The sequence below is a fragment of the Cryptomeria japonica genome, chromosome 3 (assembly GCF_030272615.1).
Source record: "Cryptomeria japonica chromosome 3, Sugi_1.0, whole genome shotgun sequence".
In the NCBI taxonomy this organism is placed as follows: Eukaryota; Viridiplantae; Streptophyta; class Pinopsida; order Cupressales; family Cupressaceae; genus Cryptomeria; species Cryptomeria japonica.
In genome coordinates, this window is record NC_081407.1 from 121,292,455 (window position 1) to 121,307,001 (window position 14,547).

Below are 14,547 nucleotides of genomic sequence, written 5' to 3' on the forward strand. Positions count from 1 at the left end.
CCTTTGTAAACTAACTACATTTAGTGTATTAGTGTAAATACATCTAAATCTATAGCCTATTATATTTTTGTGGACCAACTAGTACTATTAGGGTTTGTTGTTACTTGTGTGAGAATAATGATAAATTCATGGGTTTGCTAGAGGTAGGGCTTGCATAGTAAAAGTGTGAAAATGTAGGTTTTGGAATAGTTTCTCTAGGTGGTATATTACATGAGCTATGAGCCAATGATGATAATCTATTTGACTTAATCATAATGATATCTTTGACACTAAAGACAAATTAATACATAGTCATATAAACCTTATTATCAATACATAATAATAACCTTTGTACACTAACTACATTTAGTGTATTAGTGTAAATACATCTAAATCTATAGCCTATTATATTTTTGTGGACCAACTAGTATTATTAGGGTTTGTTGTTACTTGTGTGAGCATAATGAGAAATTCATGGGTTTGCTAGAGGTAGGGTTTGTCATTTAGGATAAAATAATAAGGTATGAAGCATAAAATGAGTTGGTGATTCTATTGTGTTTGCGTTGGTATAATTTAGGGTTTATAAGGCTATAGTTTAAATTTTATAAGGCAAAAATATAAATAATCAAATTATTTGCATAATACTTGTCCATGACATTATAGCTACTATTTGGTGATAAAATGTATTTGAATTTTGCAATCCAGAATTCAGAGTAGTTCGTATAGATAAAATTCTATTTAAGTGGAAATGGATATGTATAGACTAAAATCTTTTCATTTTCTACATACGTTTACTTGAGGTATTGTCAAACACACACACACACACACACACACACACACACACACACACACATATACCTCCCATAATTTCATTACATTATAAATTGAATTGGTTCAAAATTTGGGGAAAGGAGAGATGGACCTCATTGTCAAAAAGCTCTATAAATTAAAATGTGATGGGAAAGAGAGAAAAATATTGGAGACAAGGAGTGATTGGGGGGATTTTTATAGATATTAAGCAAAAATATTTATAATTGCTAGTCGAGATAGACTCCAATTTTATCTCGGAATGTGAATAGAGATGAATAATTTAGTCGAGTTTCTAGTAATTTACAAAGATATTCATGTAGAAAATGATAGATGTCCCTCTATATTGAAAGGGATTCAAACTTGATTATTATTCTCTTTGTAAAAGATCGATGGAATTGGGTAACCTACAAAGGGAATATCTAGCTGATATAAACTTCTTAGAAAATGTTTAATGTTTTTTATTAGATTGTAGAGACATTGGTCACATATAAGGAGGCACATGTGCAATACAAGAAAATATACCAGAACTTTGTGGTGGGTCTTGTAACTAAAATTAAAATACTGACTAGTGATTATAAAGTAAGAAAAATGAACTACTACGAAGGATAATCAATTCTTTGAGATCTTAGATTCCTACCCCCCATTTAGATAGATCCATATATAAGTACAAAATTTAGGTTTATCTAATTATTTAATAGAATGTGAATTTTCAACGTGCACAAGCTTAATCAAATTCCTAGGACTTTAGTGTAAGGAAGTTAAGTAGTGGAACAACTTCCTACACTAACCTTGAGAGGAGGGTAATGCAAATTTTTTTATAGATCGTTATAGCAGTTATAGAAACTTAACAGAAATAAACAAAATATCATGCATACCACAACACAATAACATAGTGATTTATGTGGGGAAAACCCTTTCGAGAAAAAAATCCCACACTCCAAAAGCAACTCAATATATTATTCAACAATCAATAACAGATTACAATATACTTGTAGAGAAAGCTCTTCATAGGAGTCCCACTAATCATAGACTTAGAGGTAACTCAATAGCCATAAGACTCTTACACACAACCTCTATCTCACACACCTCATATATAGGAGATACAATACAAGAAACCATCAAATGGTATTACAAAACTATGGGCTAAAACCACCCAATAAAGTAGAGTTGACCTTATCTCCATTCTAGAAGCCCTATGATGTGTCAAAATACACATATCAACAAGTGTTCCTCCCTTTTACAACTCATTTATGTGTCTGATGCAATTTATATTTCCTATTTTGGGAGTTCAAACTTCTGGAGGTCATAACATGTGAACCGTGTGTCTAATTAATGAATCGTTTGAAGTGTCAAAAATCTCATGAAGTGCTCTATCAACTCGTAAGTGGCTATGATATTTATTCCCACTTTTTAGGGTATTTTAGTGCCTCTAAAGTCCTCAAAATTAATTTTAAACTTTTCATCGCACCCTCCATAAATGAAAAATTTAATCTTCAAAACTAGCTATGATCTTGCGACGAAAATTTACTAGCATGCTTATCTAGCCAACCAAAAGCTTCGGGAAGAATTTCACACCATTTCGTGCTCAAACAAAAACTTACTATAAATAGTAACCTCATGTAAATGCAAGGTTGTGACACCATTTTCCCAACATTTAAGAACAAGAAGTATAGACCACAAAGGTCTCCTAGACAATCTGGTTGACTCTTTGTCTAGGATATTTTCATGGCATGGAGATAATAGTACAACACACTAACATCCCATATAGACAAAGAACAAGGATTGTCATAGAAGATAACAAAATTATTTGTACAACGCTCAAAATTTAGGGAATACTGAAATTTGATTGAATACAAAATATAACAAATTATGATAAATAGAGTAAAGATATAATATATTAGATTAAATTATGAAATGACAAGCACAAAGATCACCAGGAAGACCAGATGAACTTGAGAACCTTCACTAGGAAGTTTCTTCTCTGGCACCTATAGATAGAAGACCAAAGAAATGTGTTGGGGTGGTTGTATAGGGGCGTGTCGTAGTCAAAACCCCATTTTGGTGTTTCCACCTCCATAGACAACCAAGTGAGATGAAAATATAATACATGCAATAGAAATAAATAATATGCTATTGAACATAAAAATAAGATAGTATCCTCAATAAACCTCAGAGATTACTACTCCTTAAGAAAGATAAGCCAAGCATCCTGCAAATACAACAAATAAGCAAAAGGGATCTCAAAATCTATAGTGATGATCTTCATATAATTACAATGGAGTTCCAAGATAAATCATTGTTTAAAAGAGGATGAAGAAATGGCAAAGAAAATGACATGTAGAGCCATTGAGAATGTTGTTGTGAGTGTGAGAGTGCTAAGAGTGTTGTTCAGATTGTGAATGTGTAGAAATGAATTTCAAAATATAAAAATGAAGTTCAAATCTTGGTCTTGGAGGAAATAAGGAAAGGTTTGAGTCCAAAATAGCAAGTTCAAATTATTCTCGATGCCTTTTCAGGTTGATAGAGGTGTTACATTGCCAAAACATGGTAAGTGTAACATCTCAATGGATAGTACGATAATAAGTTTTTGTGGGATGCTAAAGTGTTGCAAACATGTCTACATGCGTCATATTTGTCCAAACAAAAACTAGACCTAACAATTAGGAAAATAGACATGATCGGAAGAAAGGGATGTTTAGAATTAAGATTAAGGATAATGAGAATAACTGTATTAAATTTAACTAAAGGAAAGGCACGTGGGATTTTAAATTGTATAGGATGCACTTTAAGAGCATATGTGTTCTAGAAAATATATGAGCTAAAGTAAAGAGAAAATAGTTCATGAGTATTTTCCCCAAGATGTGGAGGGGATGTAGAGTCTTCTACCTATACAAAGTTTCCCCCAAGGAAGAGAATTGATGATCTTGCATAAGAAATGTCAAGCCATAGGATCACCATAAACATGTTAGTTGCAAACAAACATGTTAGGTGAAAAATAAACAATTAGGCATCAAAAATTTCTTAGACATATGGCAAGTGTTGATAATTATGCCTAACAAGTTGTGTAATATGAATATAATAACCTCCCTTAGAATGTAATATGAGTAATATGAGTATGATAACCTTCCTTAGAATGTTTTGTGTTACTCAAAGGAGAACAAGTCACTCTAAGGAGAAGATATTTTGCTTCATGAAACACATAACAAAAAGTATTCATGGAATGTTATCTTGAAAATGATAACACATAAAAACCCACAACATCAACAAGAAATACATTAAAGAGATAGCTAGTATTCAAGATAAATAGGATTCATAATGTGTAAGTATTCATATATAACTACATATGAATTATTATCATATCCCCAAATATGTTGAAATGTGAAAAAAGAGCACATGAAAAAAAAAATTGGGTCAATATCAAATATGCTTAAATGCCTTGACACTTTGCATCATCCTTGATGTTAAAAATAAAATCACAACAAAAAGAAGAATGCTGAGACAAATAGAGGAAGATTTGGCAACAAATTTTCTCTCCTATATCCATGTATCCATGAGGTATACTTCAGGAGAGAGTACAAACATATACAAGGAAGTACGAGGGAACACAAACATATAGGAAAATGCCAATATAAAGACATGAAGTACACCATCCAATTCAATCACTTCCAACAAGTAATCAACCTCCTAATCTTTATCATAGGGGGAAGGAGGTCAAGATCGTATAGGTATGATGTCTAAGTTGGTGTTATCAATCTTGCTTGCAATGAGGGCTAGGATGAGGCTACCTATAAATTCTCCTTCACTAGTTCCTATGAGTCCAATGTCGAAAATATTATGAAGATGTTTTACAACACTATAATATCCTCCAGAGAGTCAAACATGCATTTCTCCTGAGAGGAGTGTGGTAACTCAAATTTAGGCTATTGAAGAATAGGATTATCAATTCTAACCTCTAGAAGAGGAACAATGACAAACTCTAGAGAAGGGGAACCTCCCTGACCATAAAAATAGAAAGAGAAATGCTAGCAAGTGGATCATACTTTTGAAATGAAATTAAAGAATGGGCCCCTACTCAAATTTGTTTTTAGGTGGTTGATGTGAAACACTCACATCAATTTTGTTAGGCTGAAGGACCTTGAGAAAGCTAGGATGAAGAGATTGTTGAGAGGTGGGAGGAGTAGACAAATCCACACTAGACATGAAATTTGTTTGAAGCATATCTATGTGTTGTGCGAATAGAGGAATATTAGGCAAAGAGGTGATAACAGGTGGTTCCAAAGAGAGAGAAATGAACAGTTGCACTCTTTTGGGGTGAGGTTCATTAGCATCTCTTGAAGGAACCAAAAGCAATATGAGAATAAAAGGAGTAATTGTAGAAACTAAAATAGGAATAGAAGAAGACTCATAAACTAAAGCAAGAGACTCATCCTTTGTCTTCTGCATGGAATCATGTTCCCAAGCCATCGTTTGTCGATGATGCATATTATCACACACAAGATGGTTTTGAAAAATATGGGAACTAGGAAGAGAAGATTGAGAAGACTCTATAGCATCCTATTCTACAAGTGAATCTATTTTGTGGCATTGCCAATTGAAAAGAAGGCTCGATAGATGAAACAAGAGGTGCTATAGACACATGGATCTTAGCTACAACCATGGGTGCCTTTCCTCTTATTTTCATGGAGTAGGAGGAACAAGAGGAGCCTTTAGAAGTTGAGGTAGAAGAGTTTCATGTAAAGGACCAACCTCAAGAAAATGATTTCACTTGCAATACAAAGTAGGGTGAGGGATGGTGGGAAGAATAGGAAGCTCAAATACTTGGGACTTCAACTTTAACAATATAGGTGTCTTTCCTTTTCTTGTGTCAAGAATAGTCAAAGGAACTATTAAAGTTGCAAAGACTTAGAGGAGTAGGGAGGTCTCTTGGGGGATTTTACCTATCCTTAGCCCCTGATGAAGAAGGCACAAAGGATTGGGCACACTACTAAATGGGAGTAGAATGATAAGGAAGAGATATAGAAGAAGAAAAAGACAATAAAATCATGTGATGAACCCTTAGTCTTATGTCTATAGTATGCCTTGTTAGTAGATCACCACAGGGTAACATGGGTCCTACAAGAGTAGGCCATAAATGCTCAAGAGAAAAGAATCCTATGACACTAATGGCTTATATCAAGTGTCTTGGATAGTGTGCATAATTCCATTATAAAAAAAATTTAAACATTTGTGGACTACTGAAGCAACCATATTGATGGAAACCATAGAGTACCTTGTTTAACTCTGAAAAGGTCAACTCCAAAACCATGACAAATGTTGTAGACATCACCTTAGATCCCATAAGGACCAACAAAGAGATAGATATTAGAGGTGGTATAGAAAGACCATCATGAGTATGGATGGTGGTTTTAGACTCGTTACATTTTTTCCTATAGATACCATTAATGAAGAGTGTCTCCTCCATTATGACATTAATCCTACTTGCAAGGTCAAGTATAATGTCAGTGACAACATTGTTATTGAATTAAATAGGGATGTACAATGGAGCATACTCTCCATGAAATGACAATTCACTTGGTGTGAATGATATGCCAAATAACTTAACCTTATGACTTGGAGGGGAAATTAGATTAATGGTCACCATATTAACATACACAAAGCTACCAGGTTCAGAAGTAGAAGAAGGTGAAGTTATGAAGTTAGAGGAATGAACTAGAAAAGGATATTTGTAGATCTACAACTAAGTATTGGGCTTAGCAATAGACTTATTTTAACCCTATTTCTTACCATTGAGAAATATAGTACCATTATCTATGTAGTCTTGTATCACATGATGCAAATATACACAATGCTTGGTATCATGACTAAGCACTGAGTGGTATTGGTATAATTTTGAAGCATCATACTAGCTAGGGTATGGATTATTCCTAGGAAGTGGTCTAATCTCTGGGAGAATGATCAAGTTGTCTTTCAGTAGCTTTTGAAGCACACTTAAATAAGAATTAGATAACTTAGTAAAGGTCTGATTGCGTTGAGATCCCAATGTTCCCTTCTTAGTTGCTTGAGAAATTGTAATTACATTGGCTATTTCTTTTTTCATTTTAGATCCCCTTAGAGGAAGACATAGTGTGGACACAGTTCCATGGTTATTAGAGCGAGAGAATGAGATAGAAGCCTTGTACAACATTAGGGTCTATTGATAATCTCGTAGTGTGGTACACAAATGTATGAAGGGAGGATATTTCATTACAATTTTTTCCCTTATTGTTGACTATAAATTACACATGAACATCCTTTGGATGTCTGAATCGGGAAGGGCATAAATAGATTGGAAATAAATATATTGATATCGAGAGATAAAATTAGTACTCCTTTCATGAGGTTGTTTCTTACAATAGACTAGATTAGAAAGGGTGACCTTGGATCGAATGTTAGCTTGGAAGCATTGCAGGAACTAATTTTTTAGCTTCTCGAATGGGAATGTGGAATTGTTAGGCAATGACAAAAACCATTATAACCTAGTTTCTTTAAGAGATTGTAGGAATAATTTCACTAACAGATTATCCAAATGCAAGAAATTGTTGCAAAGCATAGTGAAATAATGTGTATGTGCCTATGGATCTCCTTTCCGATTTATCTATCGAGCTTAGGAATCTCAATAACTTGAGGCATGGGTGTATTCAAAATATTCAAAGCTAAAGGACTCTAAGAGTACTAAGGTTGCAATGTGGATTGGAAAGAAAATTTGGTCAAATTGGCTAGTGTAGTGTCATTAAGTGTAACCCTTTTACATTTTCAGACTCTTGCTAGGAACTTGCTTCAGTGTGCCTAATTTTGGGTTATTTTGAGCCTATTTAGGCCTTATCTCATCCAATTTTTTTGTCATATTCTCATGAGGAGACCAAGTCTCATGTCTTGGGACCTTCAACTTTACAACCACCTTTATTTGTCTCTTTTGTGGTGGACTATGGCACCTAACACCCTATTCCTACTGGATTATGACACCTAATGCCCTAGTCCCTCCAAAAGGGACTCAAATTCAAACATGTGCAAGTGTTGGTTCCCACCATTTGTGATCTTATGTCAATATTTTTATATGACTATTGGAAGCTCGCCTAAATGTGAAAATACCTTGAGAAACCTATACAAGACAATCATTCATCACTCATAATGAATAATTCACAATCCACATGTTTCAATTCCAAATTACTAATTCCTTCATCAAGGAATATTTGAGTACAAGGAACATCAAGCTATAAAAACTTTTCTAAAAGTATGTTTCCATGATTAATTATGTTATGATTTATCATGTTATTGCATCAACACTTGGATGACTCATCTAAAGAGCATTCCATCACCACTATTGTCAATCCTAAGGTATAATCTTTTCAATTAAACATTTCATTTTTTATTTAGCCTCTACACTACCAATGGTAAGATCTCTCTTTAATCAATTTTTTTGTTGTGGGGGTGGGAACATCAACATGAAGTTTGACCTAGGCAAGTCAGTGTAAAGCATAATATTTTTCCCTTTAATGTGTGCAGGTTACAAATCTGACAATAGAGAGTTGAATTTTTTTTATAGAGCAGACTGATACAGATAGTCCTAGACTTTGAACAAATCAAAACCCCTGGACTATGTTGATTCACTTACTTGACTGACACTTTTAGGCAAAATTTTGGGGGGAAATATCTATAGAGAATCTTGATCTAAAATCTGAATCCTTAACTGATTAAGACACCTACAAGTCTAAGGTGCTTATCTCACTAGACCAACACTTTCAACTCCTAGGTGTTAGCAATGTGTGTTTAGTGTTGCCATTGAGGTAAACTTGAAATGTGTGGATTGCTTCTTAACATGTAAAGGTCAGGAAATTGTTAGAGTATTCGGGTATTTACTTGATTAATTAAACATTCTTTGTTTAATTATTGAAGTTCCCTTTATCTCTTTTACACTTAAGCTAACTTTAGGTGCATATAATTAATTATTTTAATTAATTATTATGTGCAAACCTAGGTTTTCCCTTTTTAGGGTTTCTTGACCTATTAAAGGTTGAGTTCTTTCTTTTCATTATAAGAATCACATTACATATTTTTGTGAATATTGAGCTCTCTCTTTTTGAGCATATTCTCTGTGTTTTGTATGTTCTTCAGATTTTGCATCATTGCTTCTCCTTGTAATAGGTTATTCGGCTTGCAGAAGATCTTCAGGCTCCTGTGGTGTTGTATTTTCTCAACTCCTATAGAAATGAGTGTTTATATGTTGTAATGATACATCTGGTAATGATATTGATTTCAACCTAATATGTGTGGATTGTTGCTTGACATGTAAAGGTCTATAAATGAGTGTTTAGATGTTGTTATGATTTATGGTAATGATATTGAGTATGTAGTATTTACAAAAGGTAATAGTAGTGGAAGTTGAAATATGCAGGAAAGAGTATTTGAAGTCTTAATGGTAGAATTATTTGCATTCCTCCACTTTTTAAGATGATGGCTTGTGGCTTTATATTTAATGTCTATGTTATGTGGATGTTGCATTATTATGTTTTAAGGTCCTCAACAGTTCAAGTGTTGATGTTAGTTGTTGTAGTTTGCTGACAACAAGGTTGTATATCAAGACTAGTCCAAAGAATGCTTTGTATTGCTCTGCAATGTTGTCTCAAATTTTATGGCTTGGAGGACATGTTCATATTGTTCATGTAGTGTTCTAGTTCAAAATTCAAGTGTTGGTTTTCTCTGCAAGTGAAGTTACATTTATCTATTATTCTACGCTATCATTTGTATCAATCTTTGACCGACTCAATTAGTTCATCTTATTTTGATCATACTATTTTGGTCTGAATATGAATTGGAGGTTGAGTTAAGGTATTGTTATGGGTCTTACCATAGCATCTGAAGATCTAAATTAAGTAATTTACGATAATTTTTTGGGGTTGACTGGTTAACATGCTTTATTGTCTATCTACGCATTTCATTTAATGTTGAATTTGGAGGATATATTATTGTGTAGTTCATTGGAATTGACTTAGGAAGATGTGTTGTGGTGTATTTGTGTCCTCTTTATCTCCTGGAGTGGACTGCATTTAGTTCAGTTGCTCATGGTGGTTGACTTTTTGTAAATTATGTTTATTTATCTAATACCGACCTAGTTGAGAGTTTTGGTGAATAAGGTGATATAAATAGATGCGTGGATGTGTGTATTGGTGTGTAAATGTATTAAAAATAGTAGTAAATGTTCAAAGACAATATTCATGATCAAGAGATCTTGTTCATTTCAATTCATCATTTATTTGTTCCTATTAGAAGATAGTGAGTCCTTTTGGCAACTTGTGTAGATCTGAATCATGTGCTGGGATCATGCATCTCATCTTGCAAGTCTATTGTATCTTGCCCTAAAGTTATGTGTAAGGAAGATAAGTAGTAGAACAACTTCCTATACTAACCTTAAGAGGAGGATAATGCAAAAAAATTTATAGATCATCGCAATAGTTACATAAAACAGAAATAGATATAATAACATTCCAACTAGAACACAGTGATTTATGTAGGGAAAACCCTTTCGGGAGAAAAATCTTACACTCCAAAAGCCACCCAATATAATATTTAGGAAAAAAAAAATACAATATACTTACAAATAAATCTCTTCATAGGAGTACCACTAATCGGAGATTCAAAGGTAACTCAATAGCAATAAGACTCTTACACACAACCTCTATCTCATGCACCTCATCTATAGGAGATACAATACAAGACATTGTCAAACAATATTACAAAACCATGGGCTAAAACCACCCAATAAGATGTAGCTGACCTTATCTCCCTTCTAGAATCCCTATGATGTGTCCCTCCCTTTTTACAACTCATTTATGTGTTTGATGTATTTCATATTTCCTATTTCACGAGTACAAACTTCCAAAGGCCATAACTTGAGAACCACGTGTCCTATTGACAAACCGTTTGAAGTGTCGGAAAGCTTGAGAAGTTCTCTATAGCCTTGTAAACTACTACACCATTTATGCCCACATTTGTTTTTTGGGGGGAGGGGCCTCTAAAGTCCTCAAAATCAAATTTAAACTTTTAATTGGACCCTCCAAAATGAAAAATTTAATATCTTCAAAACTAGTCATGATCTTGTGACGTAACTTTACCGGATTGCTTATCTAGCCAACCAGAAGCTTCAAGGAGAATTTCGCACCATTTCATGCTTAAAGGAAAACTTACTATAAATAGTAATCTCATATAAATGCAAGGTTGATTTACAATTTTTCCAACAAATCTCCCACTTGTCCAACACCTTGCAATAGCAAAGGGAGTATCAATACAATGAATCAATTGGTAGGGGCCATGAGCCCCATAGACTCTGAGAACCATCTGAACTTCTTTGTGCTCACAACCTTAGTTAAAGAATCTGAAACATTCATCAAAGTTTCTACCTTAACCAGCTTCACCATGCCATCTTTGACCATAACTCTGACAAAATGATACTGAATATCAATGTGATTCGTCTGGGCATGAAATGTCAGGTTCTTAGCTAGGCAGATCACACTCTAATTGTCACTGCTTCTTTTTTTATTCCAATGTCTCAACATAGTCTCTTAAGCCAAATGGACTCTTTACAATCATGATTAGATGCCATATACTCTGCTTCAATAGTGGACAAAGCAACTACAACCTGTCGCTTACTCATCCAACTAATTGCACCACAAAATAAAGTAAACACATAAGCACTGGTGGATCTTCTACTATCAATATCACCTGCCCAGTCTGAATCCACATAACCATGAATATCAAGGCATGTCTCCAATTGAATTACCATGATAACACAAAGATGACTCTGAGGTACCCTTCAAATATTTGAAGACTCTTTTGATTGTATCCCAATGAACTCTACCAGGATTAGACATATATTTGGACATAACTCCCACTTCTAGGGTAATGTCTTGTCTAGTACAAACCATAGCATACATCAAACTTCCAGTTGCACTTTGGTAAGGCACTCTTCTCATGTCTTCCATCTCCGATGGGGATGTAGGACAATCTGTAGCAGATAATTTTATTTCAACTGTAAAAGGAACACACAATGGTCTACAATCCTACATGTTGAACCTCTTTATCACTGAATTCACATACTTACTCTAGCCTAGCCATAGATTTCTATTCACTCTATCTCTTCTAATTTCCATCCCAAGAATGTGTTTCGCTACACCAAGAACTTTCATTTCATATTTAGCAGTGAGTTGAGACTTTAGTTATGAAATAATACCTTTCCCTTTACCAATGAATAACATATCATCAACATACAATGCAATGTACAGAAAATGATCACCATCAAATTTATAATAAACACAGTGATCTGATTTAGAACGCTCAAATCCCAAACTCAACACATATGTATCAAATTTATGGTACCATGTCCTAGGACTCTATTTGAGGCCATATAGGGATTTCTTTAATTTACAGACCAAATTACTTTTACCTTTCACCACATAGTGCTTCAGATATGTCATATAAATATCATCCTCCAAATCACGAAGAAGGAAAGCAGTTTTCACAACCATTTGCTCAACCTCTAAATCATAAGCAACAACAATAGAAAGCAAAAATCTAATGGATGTCATTTTGCAACAGGAGAAAATATCTCCCATAATCAACCCCCTCAACTTAAGAGTAGTCTTTTGCAACCAACCTCACTTTATACTTCTCAATTCTCCCATCTGAACCAATCTTTTTCTTGAACACCCATTTGCAACCAACAAGATTTTGTCCTTCAGGCAATGGTACAAGATCCCATGTATCATTCTTTTTCAAAGCTGCCATTTCTTCTTCCATATCAATCTTCAAAGATTATGCATCATTCATACCTAATGCCTCTTCTACAAATTTCGGTTCATCTACATTAGTATTCAAAGCAAAAATACATCTCCAATCATGAGGTGAATGCCTCTCATGCAGTTGTCTATGTCTTTTACACCTTCGAACAAGTTGAGTTAGATGTTCTTCCTCCTCTTCTAAAGATTCGGAGCTAGACGTGCTCTCCTTAACTTCTTTCCTATCTAGGGGTCTTGATTCAAGTCTTTCAAGTGTAGAAGGAAACTGAATCATATCTTCCTTTTTAGTTTGTTCTAGCTGCAATGTAACAGAAGGAGATATAATTTCTCTAAAAATAACACTCCTACTATGAATTACCTTTTGTGCAACAGGGTCCCAAAGCTTGTATCCTTTCACACCATAACTATACCCGATGAAGATACATTTCATAGCCTTGTTCTCCAACTTTTTCCACTTCTCCTTTGGCACATGTACATATACCTTGCAGCCAAAAACTCTAATATGTCTCAATGAAAGCTTGTGACCTGACCATACTTCCATAGGCATTTTATCAATAAGAGCTAATGTAGGAGACTTGTTAATCAGGTAGCAAGAAGTGATAACAATTTCAACCCAAAATTTTTGTTCTAGACCAGGACCACTCAACATACTCCTAGCCTTCTCCATTAGTGTTCTATTCATTCTTTCCACAATTTCATTCTACTATGGAGAATATGGATTTGTCTTCTATCTATTAATGCCACGATCTTTACAAAATCTATCAAAATTATTAGAGAAAAATTCACCACCATTATCAATCCTCAAACATTTAATTTTCTTTCCAAACTCCAACTCAACCATTGCTTTAAATTCTTTAAATCAACTGAAAACTTCAGATTTACTCTTTAGAAAACATACCCATGTCCTTCTACTAAAATCATCAATAAATGAAACATCATATGTGGATTTTCCAATCGAAGGAACATCTACAAGACCAAACACATCAGAATGAATAAGATCCAAAACACCACAAGTTTTATGATAACTCGAGTAAAACTGAACATGGTTTTATTTTTCATAAATGCGGTTCTCACAGAAATCAAAATCAAGATTACAAATCATTCAAGATTTACTCTTTAGAAAACATACCCATGTCCTACTAAAATCATCAATAAATGAAACATGATATGTGGATTTTCCAATCAAAGGATCATCTACATGGCCAAACACATCATAATGAATAAGATCGAAAACACCACAAGTTTTATGATAACTCGAGTAAAAATGAACACAGTTTTATTTTCCATAAATACAATGCTCGCATAAATCAAAGTCAAGTTTACAATCATTCAAACCTTCAAGGTTTTTATTTTTCAAGGTCCTTAGACCCTTTTCTCCAATGTGGCAAAGTCTCTGGTGCCATAACATAGTCTTCTCTACACATAAATTTTCTTCAGAAGAAAGAGCACCCTTAAGTACCCAAAATCCATTTCCATCTGCTGAAGGTGAAACCCTCAAATCTTCCACAGATTTACTTTTCACAAAAGTGCTATTACACTCAACAATGTATGCATCTAGCTTATACAAAGTGTCGAACCTGACACATCTAGAAATTACCATAGCACCCTTAATCATCTTACATCCTGATTCAGAAAAAACTACCTGCACACCCACATCTATCGGTTTGCTCACAGATAATAGATTTTGTTTTAATACAGGGATATGTAGCACACCATTAATCCTTTTTATTCTACCATCAAAAAACTTGATTCTAACTTTACCTCGACCAACAATGTCTAAATGTGAATCATCACACAAGTATACCTTGCCTCTATTAAATTCTTCATATTCAAAAAACCAATCTCTATTAGCAGTTGTATGAAAAGATGCACCTAAGTCAATTAACTAGGAATCCTTACTTTCATGAGTCACCAAAGATGCATTGAATGC